The sequence below is a fragment of the Panthera pardus genome, unplaced genomic scaffold (genome assembly GCF_024362965.1).
Source record: "Panthera pardus isolate Hobbes unplaced genomic scaffold, ASM2436296v1 HiC_scaffold_25, whole genome shotgun sequence".
NCBI lineage: Eukaryota > Metazoa > Chordata > Mammalia > Carnivora > Felidae > Panthera > Panthera pardus.
In genome coordinates, this window is record NW_026526821.1 from 40,735,230 (window position 1) to 40,754,853 (window position 19,624).

The 19,624-nt window shown below is 34.7% G+C and overlaps 1 protein-coding gene across 1 annotated transcript in view; it reads left to right on the forward strand.

Moving 5' to 3' along the window:
* MACROD2 (mono-ADP ribosylhydrolase 2) overlaps positions 1-19,624 on the forward strand; it is a 2,022,401-nt gene that overhangs the window by 1,327,887 nt on the left and 674,890 nt on the right. The gene's annotated exons all lie outside the window — the stretch shown is intronic.

Genomic DNA, 19,624 nt, shown 5'->3' on the forward strand with positions numbered 1-19,624 from the left:
TAAGAATAAAAGAGTGGGCCAACAATTTGGAAGAAAATTCCAAACAATTCAGGTAGAAAACAAAATGTATATTTCAAATGATTTCTTTGTATATGTTTTAAGGTACATGCTGAAAATTGTACAATAATGGTTAACCAGTAGCTTTAATGATGCAAGTAATAGCATATCTTCAAAGTTCTACAGAGCAATGATGTTTAGTAGAAAAAAAAAAAAAATATATATATATATATATACACATGCATACATACAGGAAATGGTTAAACAAATTACTGTTCCTTATTTGGTGGAGTTGTATGCTGCTATTAAAAGAAAATACATTTTAGTGACTGACAAAATATAATCAAATAATGTAAATAAACCAAAAAATAATAAAAGAAATTCAGATAAGGTGACTATGCATGAATGAAAAAAATTCAATATTGAAAAAGTATAACAAAGTAAATGAAAAAAGGACAAACTAGGGGATAAATCTTTGAAACACTTATGGAAAAGACCTACAGGAATTTGTCCTACATGTATACTTTCATGTAGTCATAACAATGTATTCATACACAGACACTTTTGAGACAATTAGACATTCAAACACTGGATATTTGGTGATATTTAGGATTTACTGCTCATTTGTTCAAGTGTGATGGTGCTATTTGTTTTGATTTTTAGGGTGATAATCAGAAATATTTTCTGATAAAATACTAGGATAACTGACATTTGCTTCAAAATAACCCAGTATTTTAGGAGTTATAGGGGAGGCTGTGTCATAGATGAGATGAGTTACTAGTTGTTGAAGCTTTGTGAATTTAGTACAAGCATAAGAATTTAGTCTATGGTTTCCCCGCTTTTGTGTATGTTCAAAATGTCTTGGGATAACTTAAGCAATGCATAGAACTGTATGTGTGCATAGTATGCTTCTATTAAATTAAAAGGAATGTGTGTTGTGTGTATATTAATTCACTTATGCTTAAGTTTGTGTAGAATAATAACTGCAAGGATATAAGAAAGTAAGAATAGTGCAAGACATATGGTTATATAAATATGTACATATATATGTGTGTATATAATGTATATATGAGTATGTGTGTATATATGTATATATGTCTATATATATACATATATGTATATGTATAACTGTTATTTTATCAAGTGAGGACAGAAATAAATTTATACTATGCTTTTATAATTTCCAACATAGTACAAGTCAAAACTTAATTTTCTGAAAAAAAAAGTAATAATTTAAAAATGTTAGTTATCTCTGGAAAAAATGGAGATTCTGCCTTTTAAAAAATGAAATGCAATAACTGAAGTAGATTTCTCATTTCAGTAATGTTTGGAATGTTTGCCTCCTGTTTTATGGGGACACATCTGGTGTTCACTCCTTCTCTAGGGGCTTTCTTTCACTTATTTTAATGAAAAAATTAAAGAATAAGATATGTTCAGCTGCTCACTGAATTCCTGCCCACCACTACCTCTTCCACCGAGTAGGGTGAGAAGAGGGGTTATAAAGGATATAAACAAAGGTATGTATGTATGCTATATCAACCACTAAATATTATCCATATTTAGTGGATATTCTAAAGCTCAAATTCCTGAATTTGGCCCTTTTTCCCCAAAAAATGTATTTGGGCAGGTTAAGAAATTTTTTTTTTATTATTTGCAGAAATGTTTTTTGTTTTTTTGTTTTTTTACCTTTCTTGATTAAAACTTCTGCAACCTGTCACATAATTGTGTTATTATTTGTTTTTCACATTCCATTTATTTGGGGGGGATCTAATTAGGTGATGTCTGTGATGCACTAGCTAAATTGATAATAACGTAGTAATAAGGAATATCTAGATCAAGGATATAGCTTCAATTAAGACCAGTAAATTTTTACCTAGTGCCATGCTGAAAACCACATGTTGAATGATATCAGCAAAAATGGATGGGAATGTAGCTCCAAGGGCCTGTCCATCACAGAAACTGAAAAACCAAGCAAACACTATCAGGATCAACCTTGTCACAACTCTGGAAAATAGTCAGATGTTTACAGCAACCAAATGAATGTTGAATCAAGGAAAAGGCAACTTAAAGAAAAAAAAAGTAAAAGAAAAAGGCAATTTAAAAGTGGTAGAAAAGCTTCATGGCATTTTTAATTGTCCTTGCCACACTCCCTTCTCCAGGTTGGTGGAATCCTGAAGCTCTTGTTCCCAGTGAGTGGCATTGTTCCATGATTCTGGAGAGAGAAAATAAGACTTTATTCTGAATGAATTATGTTTATCTATTTAAACCTGTCTAGGAGCTACCTGAAGGACTGATGCAAGGTGCTTGTCTTTGTTTTGCATAACTTGCAACTTGCTTAGGATAAGGGCAATGGGCGTTTGTTAAAAACTATGTAAGACAAATGAACAATGTGCAGCACCTGAGGGAAAAGATTATAGCTGAGGCAAACAATAAAGGAGTGAAAGCCTGAGAAAAAGAGCTTGGAAGGGAGTTTCTTTGGGAAATTAGGCCATTTAAAAGTACCTGTGTATACTGGATAAATTAGAAAGCTACAGACATTGCCAGTGCAGGACACATGCTCAGAAGAGAACTGTAAAGACCCTAAGTATTCATCTCTGGCTGATCTATTGGTACAGTCAAGCAGGAAGTGAAGGTATGGTAGACTTCTAAACAGCATGGCTAAGCATTGAAGGGTGCCTCAACATAGAACTAATGTCAGCAGAGAGTTTCAATATCAGATTTAATTAAGTAGAAGAAAGAATCAGAAAATTTGAAGATAGGTCAATGAAATGATCTAATATGAGAGTCAGAGAGGAAAAAAAATGAAGAAAAATATAGAAAGTCTAAGAAAGAACCCAGTGTACCATCATATGCATAATGGGAATCCCAGAAGAACAAGAGAGAGAAAGGGGAAGAAAGAACATTGGAAGAAGTAATGGCTAAAACTTACCAAATTTGATAAAAGATTAAAGTCTACACATTCAAGAATCCCAATGAACTCCAAGAAGAATAAACAAAGACATTCACACCAAGACACGTTATAATCAAAGTGTCCAAAGACAAAGACAAAGACAAAGAGAGAATCTTAAAGGCAGCAAAAGACAAGTGATCTTTCATGTACAAGAGATCTTCAATAATATTAACAGTAGATTTCTCATCAGAAACCATGGATGCTGAAAGGGAGTGGGATGATACATTTAAAGTGCTGAAAGGAAAACAAACCTGTCAACCAAGAATTCTGTATCTGACAAAACTATCCTTCAGATATAAGGGAGAAATTAAGGCATTCCCAGATAAAAGCTGAAAGAGTTTGTGGCTGGCAGACTTGCTCTACAGGGAATACTAAGTAGAGTCCTTCATGCTGAAATGAAAAAAAAAAAAAAATAGACAGTAATTTAAAGTCATTTGAAGAAGTAAAGAACTCTGATGAAGGTTAAAAAAAATCCAATATTATTTTATTTTTGAATTGCAACTCCTCTTTTTATTTCTTACATTATTTAAATAATAAATGCATAAAACACTAAATCTGTGTTAATAGGAGCACAATGTCTAAAGATGTATGAAATTTGTGACAATAACAATATAAAGACAATGACAATATAACAATATAAACAATATAAACAATATAAATTTGTGACAATCACAATATAAAGAGGGTATGGAGCTGTATAGGAGAAGTTTTAATATGATATTGAAGCTAAATTAGTATCAATTAAGAATAGGCTGTTATAAATTTGGGATGTTAAATGTAAGCCGCATGGCAAACACTAAGAAAATATCTAAGAATATATGCAAAAGAAAATGAAAAGGGAATAAAAATGTCACACTAGAAAACAGCCAGTTAAATATAAAACAAAGCAGTAATAGAGGTAATGAGAAACAAAGTAGTATAAGACATGCAGAAAATAAATAGCAAAATGACAGAATTAAGTCCCAGATCATCAGAAATTATTTTAAGTGTTAATGAATTAAACTTTCCAAAAGGCAGCCATTGCCAGAACAGATAAAAACATGATCCAAGAGACTCACCAACACTTGTAATTTTTAGTTGTTGTTTGCTTGTTTGTTTTCATTAAAATTATACTAGTATGTATGAAGTGGTATATCAGCCTAATAAAATGGATGGCATAGTGTGTTGGTGAGGAGGTGGAGAAATTGGAATATCTATCTATCTATCTATCTATCTATATCAATCTATCATCTATCTATCTGGTATATATCTGGTAGGAAAGTGAAATAGTACAACTGCTGTGGAAAACAGTTTGGAATTCCTCCAAAATCTAAACAAAATCACATATATCCAGAATTTCCACTTCTAAGGAAACACCCAAAAGAATAGACAGGTTACTCAAATACATATGCATACATGGTCATTAAAGCACTACTCACAACAGGCAGAAGATAAAAATAATCCAGTGGATGAATGGATAAACAAATTGTGGTATATACAATAGAATAGTTTTCAGCCATATAAAGAAACGAAACAATGATATTTGGTACATTGTGGTTGAATCTCAAAAATATTATGCCAACTGAATGAAACCAGACACAATAGACCACATATCATATGATCCCATTTATATGAAATATCTACAATATGTAAATCCACAAAGATGGAAATCAGATTGTTGGTTGCCAAGGGGCTAAGAGAGGGGTAAATGGGAAGTAATTACTTACTGGGCATAGAGTTACTTTTTGGGGTGATGAAAATATTTTAGAACTAGATGGATGTGGTAATTATACAATATTTTGAATGTATTAAATGCTACTGAGTTGTTCAGTTTAAATTGGTTAATTTCAGGGTTCCTGAGTGGCTCAGTAGTTTAAGTGACCAACTCTTGATTTCAGCTCAGGTCACGATCTCACAATTCATGAGTTAGAGTCTCACATCGGGCTCTGCACTGAAAGTGCCTGGGATTCTCCTTAGCTCATGCTCACTCTTGCTCTCTCACTCTCTAAATAAATACATACATACATATGTACATACATAAGTAAATAAATAAATAAATAAGTTAATTTATGTTATGTGAACTTAATTCAAAAGACAAAACAAAGCATATAGCCCTTTTTTCATAGGTTGATTATGAGAGTACTTAGTGAGAAGGAATAGATTTTAGTCTGACAGAGTTGTTTCAATTCCTGATTTATCTATTTTATAAATAAGATAAGCTAGAATGAAAATACCACTACCACAGATTGTTGTATTGTTAAATTAGATAAATAGGTATCTTAGTGAAACTGAGCAAACTTCAATAGAAAACTAATCTCCCAGTATATGTAGTTTAACACAATAAGCATTTATTTTTTATTAACAAGTTATAGTCCATTCTAAGCATTCATGAATAGGGGAACATTATCTGTGGTCATCAGGGACCCACTCTCTAGGTCCTTGTATTTTCTCTCCTGTCATCCAGCAAATGGATAAAGACATGGTGGATCACTAATGGAAGGTTTTTATGAAATGGTACTAGATAGCATCGCTTTTCCCCAAATTCCATTGGTCATAACTCAGTATCATTGCATTGCCTGCCTGCAAAATGGCTGAGAAATGTAGACTAACAGTGTGTGTCAGGAGGTGGGGAAAAAAGATTTGGTGAGGACAAAACTACTTGGAATAATGTAATGATTCTTCTAGCTCAGTGTCTAATAAAAGTATGAATTCAATAAATATGAGATCACTTCTTTGTGGGTAAGAGAGAATCCATCATAGCTTCTGGAAATGTGTCTCAAAATGCATGCCTGAGGAAAGACCATTAGTTGTGGCCCTGTGGCAAAGTCAGTTGATGTGGCTGCCAGGCAGCATTCAGCAGAATTCTTTCTGGGCTCTGTGCCTGCTTGCTCTTTTCTTCTTTTGTGCTTTGGAACTTCCCTTGGCTTTGGTCCAGTTTAGTTTACAGTGTCTAATTTGGGATTTGCTTTTCTAATGTAGCTTGCTCCCCTCCAGCTTCTATATGACTCAGTCCCTGAATTTTGCCCTCTCAACAAACTGTTCCTAGTACTTGGCTCTGTGTCCTTACTGGGCAGGCCCACAAACTCCTTTTTGCCATTTTCTGCTTCCCAGTTGTATCTTGAAGACTTACAACTCAAACACATTAATTTATTCTTGGTATGATTGTTAAAATTTCTATCTCTTCCTGCATCTTATAATTAGCTTAGCTGATTTTTAAAGAAATCCTCTAAGAATTATTTTTATGAAGGCCATCTGGTAAAACAAATTAGTCTCCAAGGAATGTTAATCAGACTAATTGCTAATTAAATGTTCTCCTTGATTGTATTAGTTATATATTGGAAAGTGTTTGTGATGTACATTAATTTTTGTAAAGACGATGAGAAACATTTTTTTATTTTGCCTTCAAGGCAATAAGTGAATCCATTTGCATGTATGATATATGTGTGTGGTGATATTAAACGATGTACTTTTCCATTTTTCAAGTGGATTAGTTCTTAGATCAGGTCGCTATACATGATCTTGAAACTTTGGGGGCTAAAATTTATTCTAATCTATTGTTAGTGTATCAGCTTTATGCTTCTTCAAATAGTTTTGTGGATCATGAAGTTTTGGAAATATGTTTTTTATATACAAAACAATAGCCAGTGGGTTCAATTCAATCAAAGATGGCAAATGGGTTTAATTTTATATGCCAGTGGATTGATACTAATTGCCTTGTGTACATTGTAGAAAAAGATTTGGAGGCCAGTATAGGAGGGTTTATTTATCATGTACACATTATGCTTTCCTTTTTATCAGACTGAGTAATGATTCACAGAAGTGGAGCCACAAAGAATAAAAATCATTTTTGCTTAATAACAACAATGCAAATCTCTAAATGAGGTACAATTGATCAGAATCAGGAAAACTTTAAGGAAAATCCTATTTCCTTAATGAAATCTCTTTGTCCCATGGTAGTTAAGTAGAAGTGTTGAAAGCTCCAAACTCCTCTTAGTTTGAGTTAATTATTCATTTATGGAAACAAATGGGAATTTTTAGTCAAAGTAACTTAGGTTTTATGAATTATTTCTTCCTGTGGTTTTTTTTTTTTTTGTTACATATTTGTATAGGGTATGAATGACCTTCTTTAAGAAGCAATTAAAACCCATTTTCCATAAATTTGTCTCTTATTTAGAGGTGGATTGTTTACAATTGTATAAAAACTAAGGGATCGTTCTTTTTTTGTTATGGATTTTTTTATGCATAAAAAAGGTGTGCATACCAGGAATGTGGTATATAAATATGAAACATATTTATAAGAAATGGAATTTGGCATCAAGGAAAAATAGTTTTGTCTGGGGAGTCAAATCTAAGTTCTAGGTCTACTTCTGTCAATGAACGCTGTGATTCCATGGTCCCCAATGAGCTCAACTATAAAATAAGAGCTTGGGGCTCACTTTTCAACTAGAATAATGAGTGCATGTGTTGACATTGACATTTTTGCCATCTACATTGGTAAAGTGCTTAATTTGCCTTTGTCACTCATTGAGCACAAGGGGACAGTCATTGGCAGATTGATCCTTTTGCTTCCTCTTGACAAATAGTCTTATTCTTTGGCAGCTTGGAACCTTTATTCTTGACTTTTCTGCCATTACTGACAGATATATTTGAAAGAACCAGTGGCTTGCATTAGCATTCCATTCTTAAAAGTAAAGTCTATAAATCTTATAGGAACAAACATACAGTATTCAACTTTTTCAGTAAAAATACATATAATATACTTCATCTATTAATGTTGAAATGGTCAGAACCTTCAGACCTATTTGATTTTCTTTTCCTTGAAAAATAATTTATTTTTATAAGGATTAAAAATTATATACAGAAACTGGTAAGCATTCTCAATCCAATGGATATAAAACTAAATTAATTTTGTCCCTACCAATTGCTGTTCCTTTGCAAATATTCCCTATCTTGGTAAATGATGCCACCACCCAGCCTTTGGCCCAAACCATAAACTTCTGAGTCATCACCTTTAACCTTTCTTTTCTCACTTTCCTCCATCAAGCTGCATGCTACTTAATTGATTCTATAAATCTTGTTGATTCTGCTTCCTATGTATTTTTATTATCTCTCCCTTCCTTTCCAATGGATACTTTTATGATGCTAGTTTATACTCTTATCTGGACCATTGCAGATATCCCCAGATTGTGTCCCCAATTTCTAATCACATCAAGCTCTCCTTTAACTTCACCCCAGGGCTACATTTGAACAGATAGAGCCGTGAAGGTCTCATGCATCCAGTCTCAGTTATTTCCAGTTTATCCCTTTGCCTTTTATTTTAAAAGCTACCTAAATAGGATTTAAGAATTTTTCCTGTATTATGCATGCTTGTGCTTCTTTTGTTCAACATGATCTGAAACAAGATCTATGCAGTGAATTGTACCAATGTTCTAGGAAATAATTTCTCCATTGGTTTTTATTTTTTTTTCAGCTTCACCTAAGTATGATTGACAAGATTGTAATACATTTAAAGTGTACAAGTCAGTGATTTGATATACATTGTGGAAGAATTCCCACAATCAAGTCAATTATCACATCCATCACCTCACCTTTTGTGTATGTATGAAAACACTTACCTACTCTTTTAAGCACACTTCAATTATATCATACAGTACTAACCATACTATAGTATCAGATATACTCACCATGTTATAAATTAGGTCTTAAGAACTTATATATCTTGGGGCACCTGGGTGGCTCAGTGGGTTAAGCGTCCTACTTCAGCTCAGGTCATGATCTCACGGTTAGTGGGTTCGAGCCCCGAATTGGGTGAGCTCTGCGCTGACAGCTCAGAGCCTGGAGCCTGCTTTGGATTCTGTGTTTCCCTCTCTTTCTGCCCCTCCCCCATTTGCACTCTGTCTCTTTCTATCTCTTGAAAATAAATGTTAAAAAAAAACTTATATATCTTATAAATGAAAATGTATACCCTTTTATGTATACCCTTTTATCAACCTCTCTCCCATTTCTCTAAACCCTAACTAAGCCTTGATAATGACAATGCCATATTTTATTTTCTTAATTAATTAATTAATTAATTTTTAATCTCACATTTTGTTTATATCCCTTCATTCATTCACAGACACTTAGGTTGCTTCCATACCTTGGCTATCATGAATATGTTGCTATGTACATGAAAGTACAGATATCTCTTCAAGATAATGATTTTGTTTTCTTTGAATATACACCCAGAAGTAGAATTGGTGGATCACAGTGGTAGTTATCTTTCAGATTTCTCGAGGAAGCTCAAGAAGCTCCATACTGTTTTACATAGTAACTACACCAGTTTACATTCCCACTAATATCTACATCCTTTCCAGCATTTGTTGTCTTATCTTTTCAATAATAACACCTTAACAGGATCAAGTGATACCCCAGTGTGGTTGTAATTTACATTTCTCTGATGATTGGTGATGTTGAACACCTTTTCATGTACCTGTTGTCTATTTGAATGTCTTCTTCAGGACAATGTCTATTCAGGTTCTTTACACATTTTAATCGGGTTATTTATTTATTTGCTATTGAGTTGTATGAGTTCCTTGTATATTTTGGATATTAACTCCTTATTGGATATGTGGTTTACAAATATTTTTTCTACCATTCCATAGGTTTCATTTTCATTTTGTTCCTGGTTTTCTTTGCTGTACAGAGTTTTTTAGGTTGATATAGTTCCACTTGTTTGTTTTTTCTTTTGTGGACAAATCCAAGAAAATAATTGCCAAAACCAATGTCAGGAGCATTTTCCTTACGTTTTCTTCTAGGAGTTTTTTAGTATCCAGTCTTATGTTCAATTTATTTACTGATTTTGCATTGATTTTTGTTTCTGGTGTAAGATAGAGGCCTAGTTTCATTCCTTTGCACATGGCTGTCCATGTGCACCATGTGCACCATGTCCCAGCACCATTTATTGAAGAGACTGCCCTTTGCCTACTGAATATTCCTGCCTCCTTTTTGGAAAATAAATTGACCATATATGTATGGGTTTATTTCTGGGCTGCCAATCCATTTCCATTAGTCTGTGTGTCTTTGTTTTTTTGCAAGAGCCATACGATTTTGATTGCTATAACTTTATAATATAGTTTGAAATCTGGGTGTATGATGCCTCTAGCTTTGTTTTTTTCTCAAGATTGCCTTGGCTATTTGGCATCTTTTGTGGTTCCATATGAATTTTAGGATTTTTTTTCCCTGTTTCTGTAAAAATGCCATTGGAATTTTGATAGGGATTGTATTGAATCTGTGTGTCACCTTGCGTCATATGGACTTTGTAATAATATTAATTCTTCAAATCCATGAGTGGAATATCTGTCTTTTTATTTGTTTCTTCTTCACCTTCTTTGAAGAATATCTTATACTTTTCAATATACAAATCTTTAACCTACTGGGTTAAATATATTCCTAATATTTTATTCTTTTTTTGATACTACTATAAATGGAATTGCTTTCTTAATTTCTATTTCTGATAGTTTGTTGTCAGTGTGTAGAGAAGCAACTGATTTTTTATACATTGATTTTGTATCTTGCAACTTTATTAAATGTATTTACTAGTTCTAACAGCTTTTTCGTTGGAGCCTCTAGAGTTTTCTATCTATAATAATGTAATTGTCATAGGCAAACAGACAATTTTAATTATTTTTCTTTAATTTTGATGCTTGTTATTTCTTTTTCTTGCCCTATTGCTCTGGGTAGGACTTCCAGTATAATGTTGAATAAAAGTAGCAAAATTGGGAATTTTTTACTTGTTCTTGATTTTACAGGAAAAGCTTTCAGCTTTTCACAATTGGATATGACATGTAGATTTGTCATTTATGGCCTTTATTAAATTGTAATACATTCCATCTATACCTAATTTTTGAGCATTTTTATCATGAAAGGATATTGAATTTTGTCAATTTTTTTCCTACATCTATTGAGATGATCATATGATTTTTATATTTGTTTTGTTGATGTGGTATATCACATTTATTGCTTTGTATATATTGACCTATCTTGCATCCCAGGGATAAGTCCCATTTGATCATGATGTATGATCCTTTTAATACACCATTGAATTCAGCTTGCTTGTATTTTGTTGAGAATTTTTGCATTTACGTTTATCAGAGATATTGGTCTGTCGTTTTCTTTTCTTATAGTATGAATGTGGAGGAATAGCCATGGGAGTGCTCATGTGCCAGTTTAACTATTTCTTCTTTGATTTGCTATAGTCCTGTGGAACTTGTGAATGCACACCCTGTTGGCTTTCAGAGATAGGCAATTTGGGGTCTATCTTTTGGATGACAGCCTTCGAAGTTGGGGTTCTAGATGTGTGGTCCAAACCCTTCACTCGTCTCGTTGGGGAGAAAATGGGAGTTGGTTATCTTCTCCCAATTCTAAGTTGCTGTGCAGGGGTAGTGAGAGTACCTCTCAGTCTTCCCTACTCATTTCAATATGAGTATTTTTCTCAGCTGTCTGATGTGTTGGAGTCAACTTGCTTCAAGTTTTCTCTCAGAAGGAAATGATCCTTGTATAGCTGGATACTTGGTGCATCCATGGGAAAAGGGACTCAGGAGCTTCTGTATTGCCACCATGGTGATGTCAAATCTCTATTTTGGTTTGTTTAAATTAAAATAATGTTAATCAATGAACTATAATTCTGAAACATTTCTTTAAAAATAGAGTCTTTTTGGTTTTGTTTTTATTTTTTGTTTGGAAAGATTTCAAGCTTTAGTGGCACCTGGGTGGCTCAGTCAGTTAAGCATCTGACTTCAGCTCAGATCTCACAGTTCATGGGTTAGAGTCCTGTGTCAGGCTCTGTTCTGACAACATGCAGAGCCTGGAGCCTCCTTCAAGTTCTGTGTCTCCCTCTGTCTCTGCCCCTCCCCCACTCATGCTCTGTCTCTGTCTCTCTCTCAAAAATGAAAACATTTAAAAAATCAAAAAAAGAAAAGATTTCAAGCTTTTATTCCTTTAGGGAAGTACAATTTTCAATATACAATATACTGAGATATATATATATAAACAAGAATTTAGGTATAACCTGAATTCTTCCTCTTGATGTTCAGTATTTAATTTTATACAAAATCTTCCCATACTCAAGAACAAGCTTTAAATTCCATCTCTTTTCTGAGAACTGTTCATAATACTGCAATTCAGTAATCTTGCTGTGAACCTCTAATATTCTCTTGTTGCTACATATGATGGTAAGATAATCTCTGTCTCACGTGAGCTTCCATATGTATATCTTGATTTGCCAAAAACAATATAAACATTTTGATGACACAGACCCTGCACTTACTTTCTAAGCCCTCAGATTCTCTTGTTTAATTGATAGTCTGGATATCAAATAGTTGAAATTGAAATAACATCCTCTTCACCCACTAGTCTCTTGTGCCATAACATTATCTGACATTAATCAGGACATAGAAAACACCAACAGAAAGACTGGTGCCTTTTGAAAAGATCATTTTTGTCCTTGGAACTTTTGAATAAATCTTACTGTCAACGTCATTAACCACAACACGGGTGGAAGAGATGGTGTTGGTGTTCAACCACAATTAGAGAATTTATTAGCTAAACCCCAGGCATGTCAAAGTGAAAGGCAATATAGGTAAGTCTTTTTATTACACTCTTCAAAATAAGGATCAGATATTTCCCAGTTACAGAGCCTTACTTCACTTACAAAGAGTATTCAGCTGCCTATATATTAAAAGACATTCACAAGACTTTCTTCCATGGGAAGACAAATGATTATTTTTTGGTACTTGTTGATAAAAATGTTGGTCTTTTTGTGGTGGTAGCAGATAGGGTAGACAGACATGGATGTTAACCTAAAAACCTGACAATAGAAAAAGTCTAAAGGTGTGAGGATAGCAGATAGGGTAGACAGACATGGATGCAACCTAAAAACCTGACAATAGAAAAAGTCTAAAGGTGTGAGGATGAGATAATATAAGATCTTTCACCCCACTGGTCCTTGTTGTCAGTAGTTCTGGATGGCTAGGAATGTATCATCTCCCTTCTTTTGCCTGGTTCCATATGTGTACCTTGTAAATCTGAGCACTTGACCAAAGTCAATGATATTTTGAAGTGTAAGAGAACAGGTTCTCAGTAAAGATTATTTACAAAGTGGAAATTGCAAAATCATCTTATGGCTAAGGCTGGAAACACATTTGTGTTAGTCCATGGCTTGTCACATTTGGGTCTCTCCATCCTGTTAAATCATTCCTTGATATTTTAAAATTTGCCTTCTCATTTATGCTGACATTATCATTTTTATTTGAAGTGATGTAGGGGGTAGATTTTAAAGCAGCTCTTGGAAGGCAGGTGTTAAATTCTAAACTGATGCTTGGTAACCTCCATGAGGAAATATGCCACTGTTTAACAAATGACTGCTGTACTGTAGACAGCTATGCCCCAGGAGAGAGGAAGTGTTTTTCTCCCAGAATCTAATCAAGCCCTGGCTTGTCTGTGTCCTAACTTATGTAGTGTAATCACTTGTATCATTCATAGCATGTCTTCCATTAATCAGAGTTCATGCAGGCAACAAGGGAGCAAGGGTTCCATTAATGTGACATATGGTGGCCTTCCCCAAGTTTTGGATGTTTTAGAAGAGTGTTTCAGGGTTTGTCCCAATAATACAAGAGCTACTTAATGACTTGGATTTTAGTAGGCTTTTTCTCAGGGAGTTAATATCTTCCCCAATTCCTTCTTAGTAATTGTATTTAGGTTCTTGATGTACCCTGTCATGTTTTTATATCCATCACATTCAGATCCAAGCTGCTTGATTTGTTGCTTCATCTTGGCCTCTTTTTATTTACCTCTAGAGAATGAGTATGAAAGAGGAAGAAACTACCTTTTCTTAATTGTAAAAGTGATGAATGAGATGAGCCATCAGGACAATTTTTCTTATTTTCTAGAGACGCTAAAAATACATTTAGATTTGTTTTCAGAACAAAATGAGAAAGTTATTTTGGAAAAAAAAATCATGATAAGTTTGGTTACTTTAAAATTTCTTTACAGATACTTATCTTGAAAACAGCATTTGTCTTTGCTGGTCTCATATAGCAATGTCGTTTCCCTTAAAATTAGAATTTTTTAATAAGTTCAAACATCCCTGTCTATACACAGCCCCAGACATTCATAGATATATTTTATCATGATTTTTTATACCTTATTGGATAAGTTGATATAAAGTACACTTTATCTATTTTAGACCATTTTAATTTATGAAATATAAAGACCTCAAATTTTTAACTCTTATAAACTTATTCTACTTTCCCTTCTTTTTCTCTCCCCATATGTTCTTAAATGTGCATTCCCTGGGGGCGCCTAGATGGCTCAATCCATTAAGTAGCCACCTCTTGGTTCAGCTCAAGTCACGATAACACAGTTTTGTGAGTTTGAGCCCCACATCAGGCTCTATGTTGACAAAGATGCTTTGTCTCCCTCTCTCTCTGCCCATCTCCCACTGGTGTATCTCTGTCTTTCTCAAAATAAATAAACTTAAAAAAAATGTGCATTCCTGGGGCACCTGGGTGACTCAGTCAGTTAAGCGAATGACTTTGGCTCAGATCAGGATCTCACAGTCTGTGAGTTGGAACCCTGTGTTGGGCTCTGTGCTGACAGCTCAGAGACTGGAGCCTGCTTCAGGTTCTGTGTCTCCCTCTCTCTCTGCCCCTCCCCTACTCATGCTCTGTCTCTCACTCTCAGGAATAAATAAACACTAAAAAGAGTTTTTTTTAATGTGCGTTCCCTGTATGCATTTTTAAAAGTAAATAATATGAGATTTAAATGTAAATAATATGTGATCTTTCACCTATCTATCTTGGAAGGAAACTTTTGGGCTAGAGGACTTAAAATTTCACTCACATTGGGAGAGGACCAAGATAGGGCTCTAAAAAGACAAGAAGAGAAAACTGCATCAGGAGGATAAGGGAGAAGTTCTTCTCCTCTTCCCCCATCTTCAAGACCAAGCATGTGCAGGAATAGCCACAGGTTGCCAAGAATGAAGACCAGAAGGCATCCAGGGGCACATGAAAGGTGAGAACTATTATACACTTCTGGCTAAGGTAAATAGGTTTAACTTTTTTGGAGAAAAAGTTGGAAATAGGGCAAATCCAAAATAATGTGATAAAAACATGAATTAGACTATAATCTGGTGGATGATTATATTGTTTTCTACCCAGCACCTCCTCTCAACTTGGTATAGATTAAAGTCCTTTAATGTTTATTAATTTTTGAGAGAGAGACAGAGAAGGTGCCCCTAGGCTAAAGTCCTTTAAAATAATATTTGTTGTGTCCCTCCTATGTGTCAGGGACTATCCTAGGTGCTTGGGACATATCACTGTCTTTGTGGAGCTTATAGATAATAAATAGTGAACATGATAAATAACTAAATTATATGATATGCTAAAAAGTTATAAGTATAATGGATTTTTTTAAATGAAGACAAAAAGGATCAGAAGGGCCAAACAGTTGGGGTCAGGGGCCAGGATGGAAAAGTCAGTATTTAACAGGGTAGTTAGAGTAGGCCTTATTCAGAAGGTAATATTTAGATAAGCTCTTTTTTTTTTAAAAGAAAAAGAGAAAAAGGGGCAGAGAGAGAGGGAGAGAGAATCCCAAGCAGTCTCTGCACTGTCAGTGCAGAGCCCAATATAGGGTTCTATCTCATGAACCGTGAGATCATGATGTGAGCCAAAATCAAGAGTCACATGCTTAACGAAGAGAGTCACCCAGGTGTCCCTAGATAAACTCTTAAAAGAAGCAAGGGATTTGTCAAGTAGATGCCTTGGGGAAGAGCATTGCATGAAGTGGAACAGTAACTATAGAGATGTGTATGAGACTAGCTGGAGGCCGTGTGGTTGGACACAATGAGGCAGAAAAAAGAGAATAAAGGATGAAGTTAGACGGGTAACACAGAATCCAATCATGAAGGGCCATGAACTGACCTTGACTTTTACTCTAAGTGAAGCAAAGCAGTTTCAGGATTTTGAGCAGGAGAGATAAACACTATGATTTATGTTTTCAAAAGGATCCTTCTGGCAGTTGAGAATAGATAGAAGGATACAGGGGTGGTGCTAGTTAGGGGTTATTGCAGTGATCCAGGCAGTAGAGGGTGGGGATAATACTTATCTTCTGGAGAGGGGTTGAGGGGATGAAGATGTAGGGTCAGGTTGGTTGGGGAAACAGCAGCCATAATCTATAGTAGTATCCTAAATTAGACTGAAGAAGTGGAAGGTTTTTGGCATCATTCCTACTATTCTGGAATTCCCATTTAGGCACAGGAGCTAGAATCATTCCAATAGAAATTTAAATCAGAGCAAACAAGTATCACCTGGTGGTGTCAAACCACAGCATGGACAGGGATGGATCGTATCATACCTGAGACTCCCTGCTGGCTCTCTGGGCTGACTGGCCCTGATCATTTCTTTAACTTTGACACCCACCTCATATGTAATTTAATTCATAGGATGTCACTTGGCATGTTATGGCACAGTTGTACTATATGTATCAAAAACCCTAAAGATGTTCTTATTTTTGATATAACCATTAGAATTTTAGAAATTTCTTGGGGTGCTTAGGTGGCTCAGTCAGTTAAGTGTCCAACTCTTGATCTCAGCTCAGGTCTTGATCTCAGAATTGTGAATTTAAGCCCTGTGTTGGGCTCCATGCTGGCTGTGAGGCCTACCACAAAAACAAAAACAAAAACAAAGAAACAAACAAACAAAAAAACCACTTCTTTAAAGGAAATGTCCAAATGCAGGAAAAAAATATGCCCAAAGATATTTATCAAAGTATAATAGTATGTATATATTGTATAATAATAACAAATCAGGAACAATGGAAGTGTACATACATAACACTAGAGAAATGATTAAAAATTACTATAGCATATTTATAAGTTAAAGAATTATGTGCCATTAAAACAATTTTAATTATGGGAAAATTCTTATGAAATAATGTAAATGAGTATTAGGACACAAAAATATAGAAGTCTGAAAGGAAATGCAACAGATCTTCATGGGGTCTATGCGATTATGTAAAATATTTTTCTTTATGCTTTTTCATATTTACACTACCTTTACCTACTCTCACTTCCAAATTATTTTGTTATGTTCCTTCTAGAAGATACCATTAATGGAAAAGATTAGAAAAGGTCTCACTATCAAGTTCAGGGGCCCTGTGGGCTTGTATGAGTTGGAGATGATGTGTCTGTAGGTGATTTAGCATGCTGTTTGAAGTCTGGGGTTCCCTACCTGCATATATATATATTGCTTATTTGGCAGTCAGTTACAATAATTTCCCAACTAGTTCAGCCTAAAAGAGATGCTTATATAATTTGAAAAGTTTATCATGGAAATTAATATGTGATATTTTAATTTTTTTTGATGTTTATTTATTTTTGAGACAGAGAGAGAGAGCACGAGCAGGTGAGGGGCAGAGAGAGAGGGAGACACAGAATCTGCAGCAGGCTCCAGGCTTTGAACTGTCAGCACAGAGCCTAACATGGGGCTTGAACCCACAAACCCCAAGATCATGACCTGACCAAAGTCAGACGCTCAACCGAGCCCCGCAGGTGCCCCAATATGTGATATTTTAAAAGAAAACCTTTCTGTGAATTCACAGGGACATAAGAAATACACATCTTTTCCCTCTGTCTGAAAGTCTAGGCTGTATGTCAGTGGTTCTCAAAGTGGGCCTAGACGCTTCTTAGACATGCAGATTCTCGGACTCCACTCCCGGAAATCTGTGTTTTAACAAGTCTTCCAAGTGATTCTCAGGCATGCTTCAGTTTGACAAGCACTGTTCTATGTCAAGTATTCAGAAGTGGCTGAGCTTGTTATACTCTAGCAGTCCTGGTTGCAAAGGGCTTTTCCATGGGAGCTGATGGAAAATACAGAATGACTTCACCCACACGTTGAGAAAAATGTTGCTTAATCAACGTGTAGATTAGGTACTGGGCATGTAAAGGAGGTCTGCACAGAAGCTAAGCAGCTCATTTCTATGTCAATGAAAAAAGTAGGACTATTTTGTATTTCAAGTTATGTCTCCAGTAAACCGAAACTGATGTTTGATGATCACAGCAAAAAAAAAAAAAAAAAAAAAAAAAAAAAAAAAAAAAAAAAAAAAAAAAAAAATCCCAAGGAAGTGGGCTAACTCAGGAACCTGCTATCTTGATAGGAGTGGGAAAGTCAATATTGCAGGGTGGATTGGAAAACTTCCTTTCCACATCTGACTAATGGATTAAAGTGACAAAGTTCAAACAGAGCTGTTAAATCATCCTCTGGGATTTGTTGAGCCATCAGGTTTTATAAGCTCGGAAGGCACCCCAAGTTTAGAGCCAAAAAATGAAATTACTCCTCTCAGCAAGCTTCCTCCTGTCCTGAAATAATTTCATAGGTTGGCCATCTGTCTTCTGCCCCTGGTTATCTTTACCTGTGGCTTACATAAGAGCCTCTCCATGCACTGCTGCCATTTTTCTTTTCTTTGAAAATAGGAGCAGAATATTTCATCTTTGATGCTTTATAGGAGCAGAGAATCATGATGTCTCCTTAATATGAAAAATGAGGCAAAGTTGTTACTATTATTTAATTATCTAACCCAGATGCAATAACACATGGGGATGTGCTTATAAGTCTAGGACAGGGTTTTGACCTTACTCTTCCACAACTATCCAAATGTATTTTAGTTATTTTATAGAAGCTTGTATGAATAACTGACAAAATCTACTTGTTAAAAAATTAAATGGATTTCTAATATAGAGAGTTCTTTTTACACAAAGTAATATTTGTCCATTATAGATTTTATCTTTAATTTTTAAATCTGTTATCTTGATCATGATGAAGTCCACTTGGTTGAATTATTAATGAACTACATGCTGACTAAAGTTGATGTGATTCTTTTATATATTAGAGTACAGTACTCATGCATTTATAATGTACATCAGTTTTGTTTTGTTTTGGAAAATACTCTCTGTGTGAAAATTTATGATTTTAAGGGAAAAGATTAATTTTGAAGAGGTACCTTGGGGATTTTGTCTTAGAAAATTAGAAAAAGTAACAGAAAATAGCTTCAGATCATTCAAACTCAAACCTCAAAACATAAGTTCTAATCCATGTAAAACCTATTTGTCCCATTGCTCAAAATAGTATCAGATATGGGGCCATATTACCAAAGATGGTCTTTCTTTCAAGACTTCTTTTCTCATGTCATTTTTAGGAACTTGTTTTCTGAATACTGTTTTCCAAGCTTACTGAGAGCATCAGTTTGCCAATACATATCTTCATCCATACGTGCATGCATATATACAAATACACACCCATGCATACATGCATTTTCATTTGCATTCCTTGTTTCAAAAATAAGGAAAACAAAGCAAATTTTCCTCGTGTTCCTGATTCTCTACATGATTTTTTAAAGTATGTCATTCCAACAGTAGTAATTTAAAAATAAATGTTATTTCTGCAAATCAAGAAACAGACTTTTAACTGTAGAGAACAAACTGATGGTTACCAGAGGGGAGGTGGAGGCAGGTGGGTGAAATAGGTGATGGGCGTTAAGGAATTGCACTAGTTGTGATGAGCACTGGGTGTTGTATGGAGTTGTTGAATCACTATTTTGTACACTTGAAACTAATATTATGCCGTATGTCAATTTGGAATTGTAATTAAAACTTAAAAAAACGAA